We start from the raw sequence: 12026 nt of genomic DNA on the forward strand, positions 1-12026 counted from the left end.
ATTGTGCTGGCTTCTCTTGTGGAGCACAGGCTCTAGGCATGCGGGCTCAGTAGTTGTGTCTTGCAGGCTCTAGAGCACAGGCTCAGTAGTTGTGGCGCATGGGCTTAGCTGCTCCGCGGCATGTGGGATCTTCCCAGACCAGGGCTCGAACCCGTGTCCCCTGCATTGGCAGGCGTATTCTCAACCACTGTGCCACCAGGGAAGCCCCTCCATTTCCTTTTAAAATAAATTTATCAAGTTAAAAAATAGTCAACTTAATAAAAATAATAAATAACGTGTCATTGGGTAGAGCGAAATCATGACGGTGGTATGCAAATGACTAAAGTTGGCATATAGTGCAGTTACTGAGAGTGATGACCTGAGGCTCCTGGATTAGATCTGTGTTTAACCAGCTGTGTACATTTGAGAAAGGAATTCAGTGTGTTTGGGCTTTGGTTTCCTCATCCGAATGATACAGGGTTGGGCTGGATGATCATCTCTGCATCCTCTAAACCAGTGGTTCTCAACTGGGGGTGATTTTGCCCCCTGGGGACATTGGGCAGTATCTGGAGACATTTTTGGTTTTCACAACGGGGGATGGGGGTCGCTCTCTAGTGGATAGAGGCCAGAGATGCTGCTAAACACTCTGCAATGCATAAGACAGCAGCACCCACCCCCAACAACAAGAATTATCTGTCCCTAAATGCCAGTAGCACCGAGGTTGAGAAATCCGGATCTAAAACAACAGGCTTCTACAATCTGACCATGGGATTTGTTGCCTGAGAAATATATAAATGGGTTATACACAAGAGAGGCTGTGATGTGAGCCCAAGGGTGCCTTTGGTTGCTCTTAAGAATTCGCATCTGGAAACCAGCTCATAATAGAGCCATACCACTTAGGCAAACAAACAAATAAACAACAACAACAACAAAACCCTTCTGTTTTGGGCTGAATCGCTCCCAACATTGACTAAATTGCTCCCTGAATTCACTCTCTCTTCTAGTGATTTGGCAGTCTCCACTGCTCAAACTCATCAGAAAACAACTGCTTTATGCTCAAGAGTTGGGTATTTTCGGGTCTTCCAATGCCCAAATATAGAAAGATTTGTGATTTAATTTTCTGTGCTCACATTTTCCTACTTCTTTTCAATGATCTTGGCCCTAAACACACTACTGATGTGTTTTGTACATAGATCATTCATCTGAAGCTATTTTTAGACACTTCCTAGTTTTTTGGGGTTTTTTTGCGGTACACGGGCTTCTCACTGTTGTGGCCTCTCACGTTGCGGCGCATAGGCTCCGGACGCGCAGGCTCAGCAGCCATGGCTCACGGGCCCAGCCGCTCCGCGGCATGTGGGATCTTCCCAGACCGGGGCACGAACCCGTGTGCCCTGCAACGGCAGGCGGACTCTCAACAACTGCGCCACCAGGGAAGCCCCTAGACACTTCCTAGTTTTATTTCATTTCAAGAATTTGCCAAATATTTGTTATGTCTTATTCTTTCTGCATCACATTCTGATTTAATCTGTTGGCTGGCAAGTTAATTATACCTATTGATACTGCTCATAATAACACTGTTTCTTAAGTGAATTCCCCTCCCCCCATTTTCTCTTTATTTTTCTTTGTCATTTTCAGAGTAAACTGATTGTAGAAGTAGTATATCATCCAGTTGCCAGGACAACTGAAAACTTTTGCTGGTGGATAGGCAAAATGCCTTTAATCTATTTTTCATAGTTTGTGTTATCACTGCTACTACTACCCTTCTTGCTCTTAGTAAAAAGCCTAGATGGGCTTCTTGGTGCCTTTCTGTGATAAAAGGGAACATCATTATCTGAAGAGTCAAGGTTTAATTGCCTGTTCTGCAGAATGTAGTTTTGTGTGTGTCTGAGGTGTATATGTAGGCAAGTTAAGTGTTCTGGGAAGACAGGTGGAATAATGCACCAGTTAATATTGGTAATTTAATTTATACTTGACAGTCACTGGGAGAAATAAGCTTTTATTGGGGATTAATTTTTTACGGTGAATTTTGAAATTCCCAAGTCATGAAGAAGTCCACTGGATTATATAGTTATCAAGGTAGTTGGCCAGTAAGTATTTATTAAGTAACCATCAGAAGTTGGTATGGGTTTGGTATTAACATTATAAAAGCCCTTTAGGATTTATGAAAATACAAATCCCTATCCTTGAGAATGATTCCATCATTGCTTGTGTAAGAGAGTGTGGTCAAACTGGGCAATCACCAGTCTCCTATGGCTTCTCTATAGCTCACACCAGAGGAAATATAATATAGTGGTTAAGAACATGGTTGCTAGGGTAAGACCCAGTTTCCAACTGAGGCTACCCCAGTTACTAGCTGAATAACCCTGGGTAAGTTAGTTAACCTCTCTGACCACCAGGCATTGTGTAAGTAAACAATTTTGTTCACTAATGTCTTCTCAAGGCCTAGCACAGTGCTTAGGATAGAGTAGGAACTTGATACATTTTTATAATGAATGATGTATGTAAAGCACTTAGCACATTGCCTAGCACAGAGTCAGTGCTCACACAATAAGACGTTAAAAAAAGCCACCTTGGGAATTCCCTGGCGGTCCAGTGGTTAGAACTCCACACTTTCACAGCCAAGGGCACGGGTTTGATCCCTGGCTGGGGAACTAAGATCCCACAAACCGCTCAGTGTGGCCAAAAAAAGCCACCTTGATCTCAGAATGCCAGATGTGTTACATATTAACTTGGCCTGTATGGTTGATATTAACCTCTTCATTTATCCAGAACATTTATTGCATAGAAGCTGTTATGTAGGAGAAACAAGGATTTATATGTTATGATACTTGCCCTCAAAAAGTTTACAGTTTAATAATGGATAGAAAACGTGACTAGAAATAACTATAATAATAACCAGTATTGAATTATATTAAACAGTATATTAAATACCTTATAAATGATGCTTTGCATTTTTTGGAATTCAGAGAAGGGAGATATTATTAGATACAGTAGCATAAAACTAAAAGTCTGTGTGCTTTCTATTATCACTATGAGCTGGCAATTCTAAACAATGTCAGTGGCAACACATTCTTACCTCCCCCCTTGGCATGCCACTGACAATATTTGACAAAATTGATCAAGGAACACTTCATGACTGTGGCCCTTAAAGGACATAGGGAATTATATGGGCAAAGATGGAAGGCAAGGCAAGTAGAGAGAACAGCTTCTCCAAAGACCCCGGGGCAGGAAGTTGTGTTTGGACAACAGCCAAGGAAGAAGAATAAAGTTGTAAAGGTAAAGATAGGTTGGCATTGGCTCCCAGAAGAAGGAAAGATGCCATTTATTGAGTGCCAACTACGGGTAGCCAAAGGATTGGCTTACATTGTCTAGCTTAAAACTTACAATAATCTTTCCACTTGGGTATTATTACCCCCATTTTATAGATGTGGAAACAGGTTCTGAGAGGGTCAGGGTCTTGCCCAAAATCCTGCAACTAGTGAAGGGCAGAGTTGGTATTAGAACAGAGATCAGATTGCTTATAAAACCTGTGGTCTTTCCACCTATGTAGCTTTGAATGCTGAGCTGAAGACAATGGGGGGCCATTGGAGATTTTAAAATCGTGAAGTGATCTGAATAAAGCTGTAGTTCAGGGAGGAGAATCATCTGGCACTGGTGTTAAGGATGAGCTCATGGTGGGAGTTGGGAATCAGGGAGGCCAGTTATGACGCTGCTGGAAGAGTCTAGATGAAAGGGATGATGGAAATGGGGAAAAGATGTCAGAGAGGCTGAAAAGAAAGAATTGCTAGGATTTGGAGACTGACTGGAGATTAGGGAGTGGAAATGAGGAAAAAGAAGGATGCAGAGATGCCTCTGAGGTCCTAACCTGGGAAACAGAATGATGGTGCTATTGCCAGAAACAAGAAAGCCAGAAAAAAGAGGGAGAATCACACAATCATGCCCTTTGATCTGGCTATGGCCGAGGACATTTGGCCTGTCCAGGGAAATAAGCATATAATCAGTATAAACATAGCAATTCTAAGAGTGAGTTGTTGATGAGATGTTGGTCAGGAATTATATCAATGGGCTTGAAAATGAAAAGAGTTTCCTCATCTGGAAGAAACCTCCTTAAAGGAAGCTACACTGGATGGAAGAGAAGGGCTAGAATACTTGACAGGAGGAGAAAGGTTATTCTCTGTAGTTGGAAAAGCATTAGTCAAGGCCTGGTGATAGGAAACAGCTCACAATGGCTCCATGCCTGCGGGAATGGAAGCGCCTCTCTTTTACTGGGCCAGGGTGACTACAGGTGGAGTGACCGTTTCCCCCGTCTTCCTCAGTTCCCATCTGTAAGCAAAGAGCATTGGACTTCTCTTCCTGACAGCTCACTCCACCCATCCACCCCCAATCTAATAAAGGAAAAGATTAGGGAGAGAAGCAGGCCTCCCTGATGGGTTTGGAAAATAACTGCATAGAAAAAAGCTGGATGCATGTTCTATTATACATTTGCATTTACAAAAATCAAGAATTTGCAAAGGCTTATATTCAAGAAGGCAAATGAAATCACCCAATTAAAAGAAAAGAAGATGGCAAGGACTCAAAAACTGGTTACAGAATGTAATTTAATTGAAGAAAAACCAAGTATGGCAAAGGTATAATCTGCATTTCCCCTGGGTCTCAATTGAGTGATTCAGCTTTTTTTAGTAAGTGGGTCAGAAAACTGTTAATCCTATAATGATTTTGTTCATCTGCATTCAGCTGGTACATTTGTTTCTTGCAGATTTTAAAAAGCAAGTATGTTAAGACTGTCAAAGTTGTTGTTAACCCAATATCACATTGCTTTATCACCCATGAATAATGTATTTATTTTCTTGATTGAAGTCTGTCCTTTTAATTGACAAGTAGTGACAATATTGTTTGCGGTTTTACTTTGAAATTTTGTGTTTTGTGTTGCATAGCTCTATGGTATAGCTGATACAGTGATACCATATAATAGGGAGTCTCAAACAGAAATTTAACAGGACAAGCCATTGCACTACATGAGGACAAATATAGGAGCTCATATATTGGTTTTGTGGAGGCAAAGCTCAGGTTTAAAAACATAAGCCATGAGTCACCATGGAAGAGCTATTTTTTTTCAGTCAGTCCCTGGACGTAGTAATCTTAATTAACATGAGTCCTATTCTAAAATGTGGACCTGCTCTTGATGTGCTGGCAAATCAAAGATTTCAAAGCCTTTTAGACAATAGACCAGGGCCAGGTCATAGATGTCTCTGAAGCTCAGTTTTCTTGTCTGAAAATGGAGTTTAAAAATAGTGCTTACCTTAGGGCTTCCATGGTGGCACAGTGGTTAAGAATCTACCTGCCAATGCAGGGGACACAGGTTCGAGCCCTGGTCCAGGAAGATCCCACACGCCACAACTACTGAGCCTGCACTCTAGAGCCCGCGAGCCACAACTAGAGAAAGCCTGCGTGCAGCAACGAAGATCCAACGCAGACAAAAATAAATTAAATAAATAAATTTTTTAAAAAAACCTCATATTAAAAAAAAAAGTGCTTACCCAGGGGCTTCCCTGGTGGCGCAGTGGTTGAGAGTCCGCCTGCCGATGCAGGGGACACGGGTTCGTGCCCCGGTCTGGGAAGATCCCACATGCCGCGGAGCGGCTGGGCCCGTGAGTCATGGCCGCTGAGCCTGCGCGTCCGGAGCCTGCGCGTCCGGAGCCTGTGCTCCGCAACGGGAGAAGCCACAGCAGTGAGAGGCCCGCGTACCGCAAAAAAAAAAAAAAAAATTTTTTAATTAAAAATAAAAAAGATAACCAACAAGGACCTACCGTATAGCACAGGGAATTCTGCTCAATGTTATGCAGCAGCCTGGATGGGAGGGGCGTCTGGGGGAGAATGGATGCATGTATACGTATGGCTGAGTCACTTTGCTGTGCACCTGAAACTATCACATTGTTAACAGGCTATACTCCACTATAAAATAAAAAGTTAAAAAAAATAGTGCTTACCTTATGGAGTTGTTGTAATGATTAAATAAATAAATACATGTAAAGCGTTGAGAACAGTGCCCCGCACATAATAAACACTATATAAATGTTGATCTTGTTATTGATGGGAAATTCTCCAAGGCATTATTACTGTATGAACTTTGCTGGTAGGCAAAGTCTGACCTCACGGAACACATTTGCTTCTTTTCTGTTGGAATCTGCATAACTCTTATTCTCAAAGCACAAGCAAAGTTGCGAGGGATTTACCTTGCTTGTCTATTCTTACCTCTTCATTTAGTGCCCCTCCCTCTGCTTCCAGGCACCCCACACCCTCAGGATTTTGTGCTCTGGCAAGACAAAGCCAGCACCCCACAGGCAGTAAGTACCCCAAGCTCCGGCCTTCACATAACCCAGCTTGCAAGTTCCTAAGAACTGGCCACTGTAGCCAGTATGAGAAATTGACTGATGCCAATGAAGTCATGACTGATAATGACAATGGATTACACACAGGTATGTTTTAACCTTCCTGGCAATTTATTGCCAACATCCAAAGGAATGCTCTCAAATTGTAGAATTTATTGACTGAGACTGGCCAATAGGGAAAAAACCCTATTTTTTTGGTGCCACCTCTCAAGTCTATAGTTTTCTCTACTGTCCCTTGGAAGAATTCTGGGCCATTACAGAGAGAGAACTTTTGCTCTTGTTGTGAATTCAAGGGGTTTTATGAGATTTGCAGGACTTTGGGTGAGACTAGAGAAATTCTTGGGCTAAATTAGGGGTTTCCAGGTGTGGGCAAGCTGCTGAATAGTAAGTATAAGGTAGTTCCGGGGCAGGTGCAAAAGAGTAACAATGAAATGGAGCTGGTCTGAGCCTAGGACAGACATTGTTTCTTTTGGAGCAAACTAGGCTTGGTCCAGGGGACCTAAAGCAAAGAGATGGACTGGCCACCATTCACTTTGCTGCTTTCTAATTGTGAGTCAGTATATGTTGCCAAAACTAGCAGATGGTTCAGAGAATCACAAAATATGGTTAAACAATTGGTAAATAGAACTTACAAAGAAAATGTGAATGAAGAGAATTATTTAACCAGAGACAGGTAATAACATACCCTGTGTTATTTTACTGAAGGTTGGTTGTATCAGTTCTCCTGGAAAACAGAACCAATAGGAGATATCTATCTATCTACCTACCTATCTATCTTTGTCTATATCTATCTATATCTATCTATCTATCTATCTATCTATATATATATATATATGTAGAGAGAGAGAGAGAGAGATTTATGATAGAAATTAGCTCACATGATTATGGAGGCTGAGAAGTCCCACCATCTGCCCATATGTCTTCTGGAGAAGCAGGAAAGCTGGTGGTGCGATTGAGTCCAAGGCCCAAAGCTCAAGAACTGGGGGGCTGCTATTGTAAGTCTAATTCCTAGTTCAAAGGCCTGAGAACTGGAAGAGAAAACTGTCCAACAGCAGAAGATGAAAGTCCCAGCTCAAGCAAAAAAAAAAAGCATATAGAGCTTTGCTCTGTTTTTTTGTTTTGTTCAGGCCCTCAACGGATTGGAGAGGGTGAACTTCTTTGTCAGTCTACCGATTCAAATGCTAATCTCTTCCAGAAGCAGACGCACCCAGAAATAATGTTTCACCAGCTATCTGGGCATCTCAGCCCAGTCAAGTTGACTCCTAAAATTAACCATCACAGTGGTGATCAATTGTTCGCTAATTGCACTGAGGGTTTTAATTAAACATCAAAGAAAACTTTCAGAAAATGCTGGTTGCCTGACTCTGGGATCATTTACTGAGTTTACAGACTCGCTGGACACCTTTAAAAAACTGGGGAGGTGGGCTAGGATGGCTTGGATGTGGCCATGGTAAACATCTAAATATGAATGAATGATACACAAATGCCTTATCTCTATTATAATTAACCATGAAAACAGAAGTTAGTGTGTATTGACCTAAGCTCACCCACTATATTGGTCACATATGTCAGCATGTAGTGACAACATTTCCAGAAAGTTCTTGACCTTAATTTAACACTTAGGTCATTATGGTAACTAGCCTTTGCAATGTCTGCAAACAGATCAGGATGGTTCGTGTCAGCTGTGGAAAGTTTTGACAATGAAAAGTGAAGGATACAATTTTTATCAAAGACAGCTGCGACTTCCATGATAAAAATTTCTTTTCATACAAATCGACTTTGACTTTAAAGCTAAGATTAAATCTTCAGGACATAAGTTGGGTTATGGAAGCTCATTAGATTCTTGTGTAACAGATATTGTGAATTAGGTATTACCACAAACTGTTACTCTTAAGAAATGAATTCATGACCATTTCCTGGGTATGGGAAAGCTTTCTATGTCAAAGCCACCTAGAGAAGAGTGAAAAGTCCATTGTTCACACAGGTTTGGGCCACTTACCTCATTTACCTTCCATTCGTTTTTCCCTTGAAGTTTTGAGTAAGTGGGACTCCCTTTTGGGAGGGTGCAAATATAGGAGAGAGAGGAAGAGGCCAGAGGAGAAGGAGTGGAAGAATTAAGCGAGGAAATTGTTTGATCAGAGTGTCAGATCAGAGCCAGCTGTCTCAGTCAGCTAGCAAGGGAAAGGGGGTTTTAGATTTGTCCATGTTTTGGCCAGTTAAAGGGGGAACTATGGAGAAAGTCAGAGATGTGCTGGGGATTTTTGTTTTGTTTTGTTTTTTGCCAATTTCTTTTTCTCCTTGAAATGAACACCAGGGAAGTCATTTAAGGTATAGAATCATTGTACAAAACTGAGAAAATATACAGTATCACATGCAATTGCTCTCATAAAAATGGGAATGTCCCAAGAGGATAAATTTACCAACTTTAGTTATGCTGCAGCTCACTAAAAATTGAACCCTAACAACGTAACTTTTAGGGTTTAGTCTTTTCAGAACACATTCTTGAGGGTGTGAAGCATAGTCATCTGGTATTATTTCAAATGATGATTAAAAGTGAGTCTTTTGTGGTAAGGAGTTCTGTTATTTTTATTTACTTACTTACTTATTTATCTATTTATTTATTTATTTTAAGCCTCCTTGCCAACCACTGTGGTATAGTTCTGCTTATTTTAGGAAGCATGCATACAATTTGCCATTATTGTATTCAGTATCAATTATCCACTTGCTCTGTGTGGGTGAGTTGCAGAGTTGAGAATTTCCTTAAGAAAATGAGTTCTGATTTTTAAGTTTACTTTGATCACTTTCTTATTTCAGCTGGCTACCTGGGGTGAAGAAAAGCTCCAAAGACATCTGATGCTGCTTTTAACTTTTGGCTTGAGTCATACAGATTGGATTTAACTTTAATGAAAACAGAGGAAATAAACTCTGAATGTATGTGTTTGTCCAAATAAATAGGTCTTGGACAAGAAGCCTGAGTTGTTTTTAAAAATTCATAAAGAATGCACTTTTCACTTTTGCTGTTTGAAATCTCAGGTATTGCTTAGCCTAAAACAATCAGGCCAACAAAATGATGTACTATTAGATTCTTGGCAAAAATTTTTTTAACTCTACTCAACCTCCCAGGGTCTACCTCTCCCTTGTCAGCCCCTGCTTTCCCCTCATCAACACAAAGACACCCTCATCAGCTTCAGTATGGTAATGAGCTGGGCCCCTGCCTGCCTTATTTTCTTTCATCACAGAGACTGTTTCTCAAAGTCCTGTTTGTGATTAACTAACCTTGGTGGTTACGATAACAAAAGGTGAAACAGTTCAAGCAGCATGTGGGAAATTTCCTTTACAGATGGTTTCTTTCCCTTTGGTGGAAAAAACAGAAACTATTGGATGGCATATATTGGCTCATAATTAATCATAAGCCAGGTTTGATATCCATCAAGCTGACTCTCCCAGAGTGTTCTGATTTATAGGATTGCCTCCTTAACAAGAAGGTAGGTGGTTCATCCTCGCCTCTGTCTGGGTCTACAAGGAGTTAAGCCAATGAAAGATTAAAAACGTCTCAGACAAAAACATCTTAGATCTGGCTTTTTATCCAGAAGAATTTAAAGCAGGGTCTTGAAGAGATATCTGTATATCCTGTCCACAGCAGCATTATTCACAATAGCCAAAAGGTGGAAGCAACCCAAGTATCTACTGACGGATGAATGGATAAACCAAAGGTGGTAGAAACACCCAATGGAGTATTATTCCTTACCAAGGAAGGAAATTTTGATATGTGCTTCAACATGGTTGAATCTTGAGGACATTATGCTAAGTGAAATAGGACAGTCTCAAAAAGACACTTATATAAGGTACCTAAAATGGTCACATTTCTAGAGACAGAAAGCCAGATGGTGGTTGCCAGGGTCTGGGGAGAAGGAAGAATGAGGAGTTATTTAATGGCTGGCTATTGAGCTTGCCTTGCAAGATGAAAACGTTCCAGGGGTTGGTTGCACAATGCCGTGAATGTACTTAACAATACTGAACGGTGCACTTAAAAATGGTTAAGATGGTAAATTTTCTGTTACGTGTATTTTACTACAATAACAATACCTGGAAAGAGGAGTCAGTGAGAAACACTGACTGGTGCCAAGTTTGAGACCGCGACAGGGAGAGGCAAGTGTTGGGTCCTGGACACAGATGGGGCTGTTGTGGTTGGCACCAGCCGTCCCCCTTCGGGACTGAAGGGCACTTGTCACAGCTGACACACCCCCGTTACCAGCCCTCAGCTGTCAGCCTTGTGTGAGAATCATCCTCGGCAGAAGAAAGCCATCCTACCCAGTGTCACAGCCACTTCCCCAGGGCAGCTCGCATCCAATGAGAAGTCAAGGCAGGGGCAGAAAAGGCCCAGTCCTCTTGGCCCCAGATGGGGACAGCTCTGAAGGGTAAGCCCAGCTTCAGAGCTCCCTGAGGGGTCAGCTGGAATCTCGCTGTGACTATGTCACAACTTCTCTCTCTGTCCCATCTTGCTTCCTTCACTTGCCCCACAGGTGTCGTGCTGAGAGCCTTCTCTAATAAACTTCCTGCCTGCTAAGCTCAGCGATAAGGGTCTGAGTCACATCACCAGCTAAGACACCAAAGCCAGCAGTGGTGGTAGCTGAGATGGAGGTGAATCCAGACCGGGTAGTGGAAGAGGAAGAGAATGGGGACCAACTGCAGCAGCAGGGGCCACGGCTCAGCTCACTAATTCCCGCTTCCAAGTTCTCCCTCAAGAAGAGAGACCCATGGGGCCATGGAGGAGCCAGTCCATGGAGGAGAGTACATGGAGGCGGGGTCCAAGCAGAGCAAGAGGTGGACTGTGGTAGACACAGAGATGTCCCATTCAGATCCCTCTTCAAGGAAGGGCTTGCTGCCCAGCTGTGAGGAATGCGGTCAGCAGATGGCCTCCAGCTGTCAGCTTCTTCAGGGTCAGCCTCACCTGAGATCATGCCCTTCCCAGGGCAGCCTGCATCAGGGCTAAAAGGATGAGGACATAGAAAGGAATGGCTGTTTTGTCCTATGAGTTTCCTGCTGGGTTGACCCAATGTTTGTGTCCCCGTAAAACCTGTCTGTTGAAACCTAATCCCCAAGGTGATAGTATTTGGAGGTAGGACGTTTGGGGGATGATTAGTGCCCTTAACAAAAGAGACCCCAGAGAACTCCCGTTCTGCCACGTGAGGTTATAGCAAGAAAACAGCTGTGTGACCTAGGGCTCTCATCAGACACAGAATCTGCCAGCACCTTGATCTTGGACTTTCTAGCCTCCAGAATGGTGAGAAAAATGCCTGCTGTTTATAAGCCACCCAGTCTATGGTATTGTGTTTTAGCAGCTCAAGCGGCCTAAGCCATGGGTTGACCAAGGCTCTGTCAAGCTTGCATTTGCTCTTTGCCTTCTGCCTCTTCCCAACCTTTAAATATCCTGCACCCCTCAAAAACTCTACCTTGGTGTTTGCTTCCATATAATCCAACACAACATAAGCACCGATACTTTTAGCAGGTATTTTTAACCTATTTCATTGTCTACCACATTGTAGGTCCTCACTAAATGTTTGTTGAATAAATAAACAATATTAACTACTATGTAAAAAGCATTATTATGCTGGTTATACAAAAAAGAATAAGAAATTCTGTCTTCATTGGGGCTTG

The sequence above is a fragment of the Monodon monoceros genome, unplaced genomic scaffold, assembly GCF_005190385.1.
Source record: "Monodon monoceros isolate NGI ecotype Baffin Bay Population unplaced genomic scaffold, NGI_Narwhal_1 Super_Scaffold_1, whole genome shotgun sequence".
Taxonomy (NCBI): Eukaryota; Metazoa; Chordata; class Mammalia; order Artiodactyla; family Monodontidae; genus Monodon; species Monodon monoceros.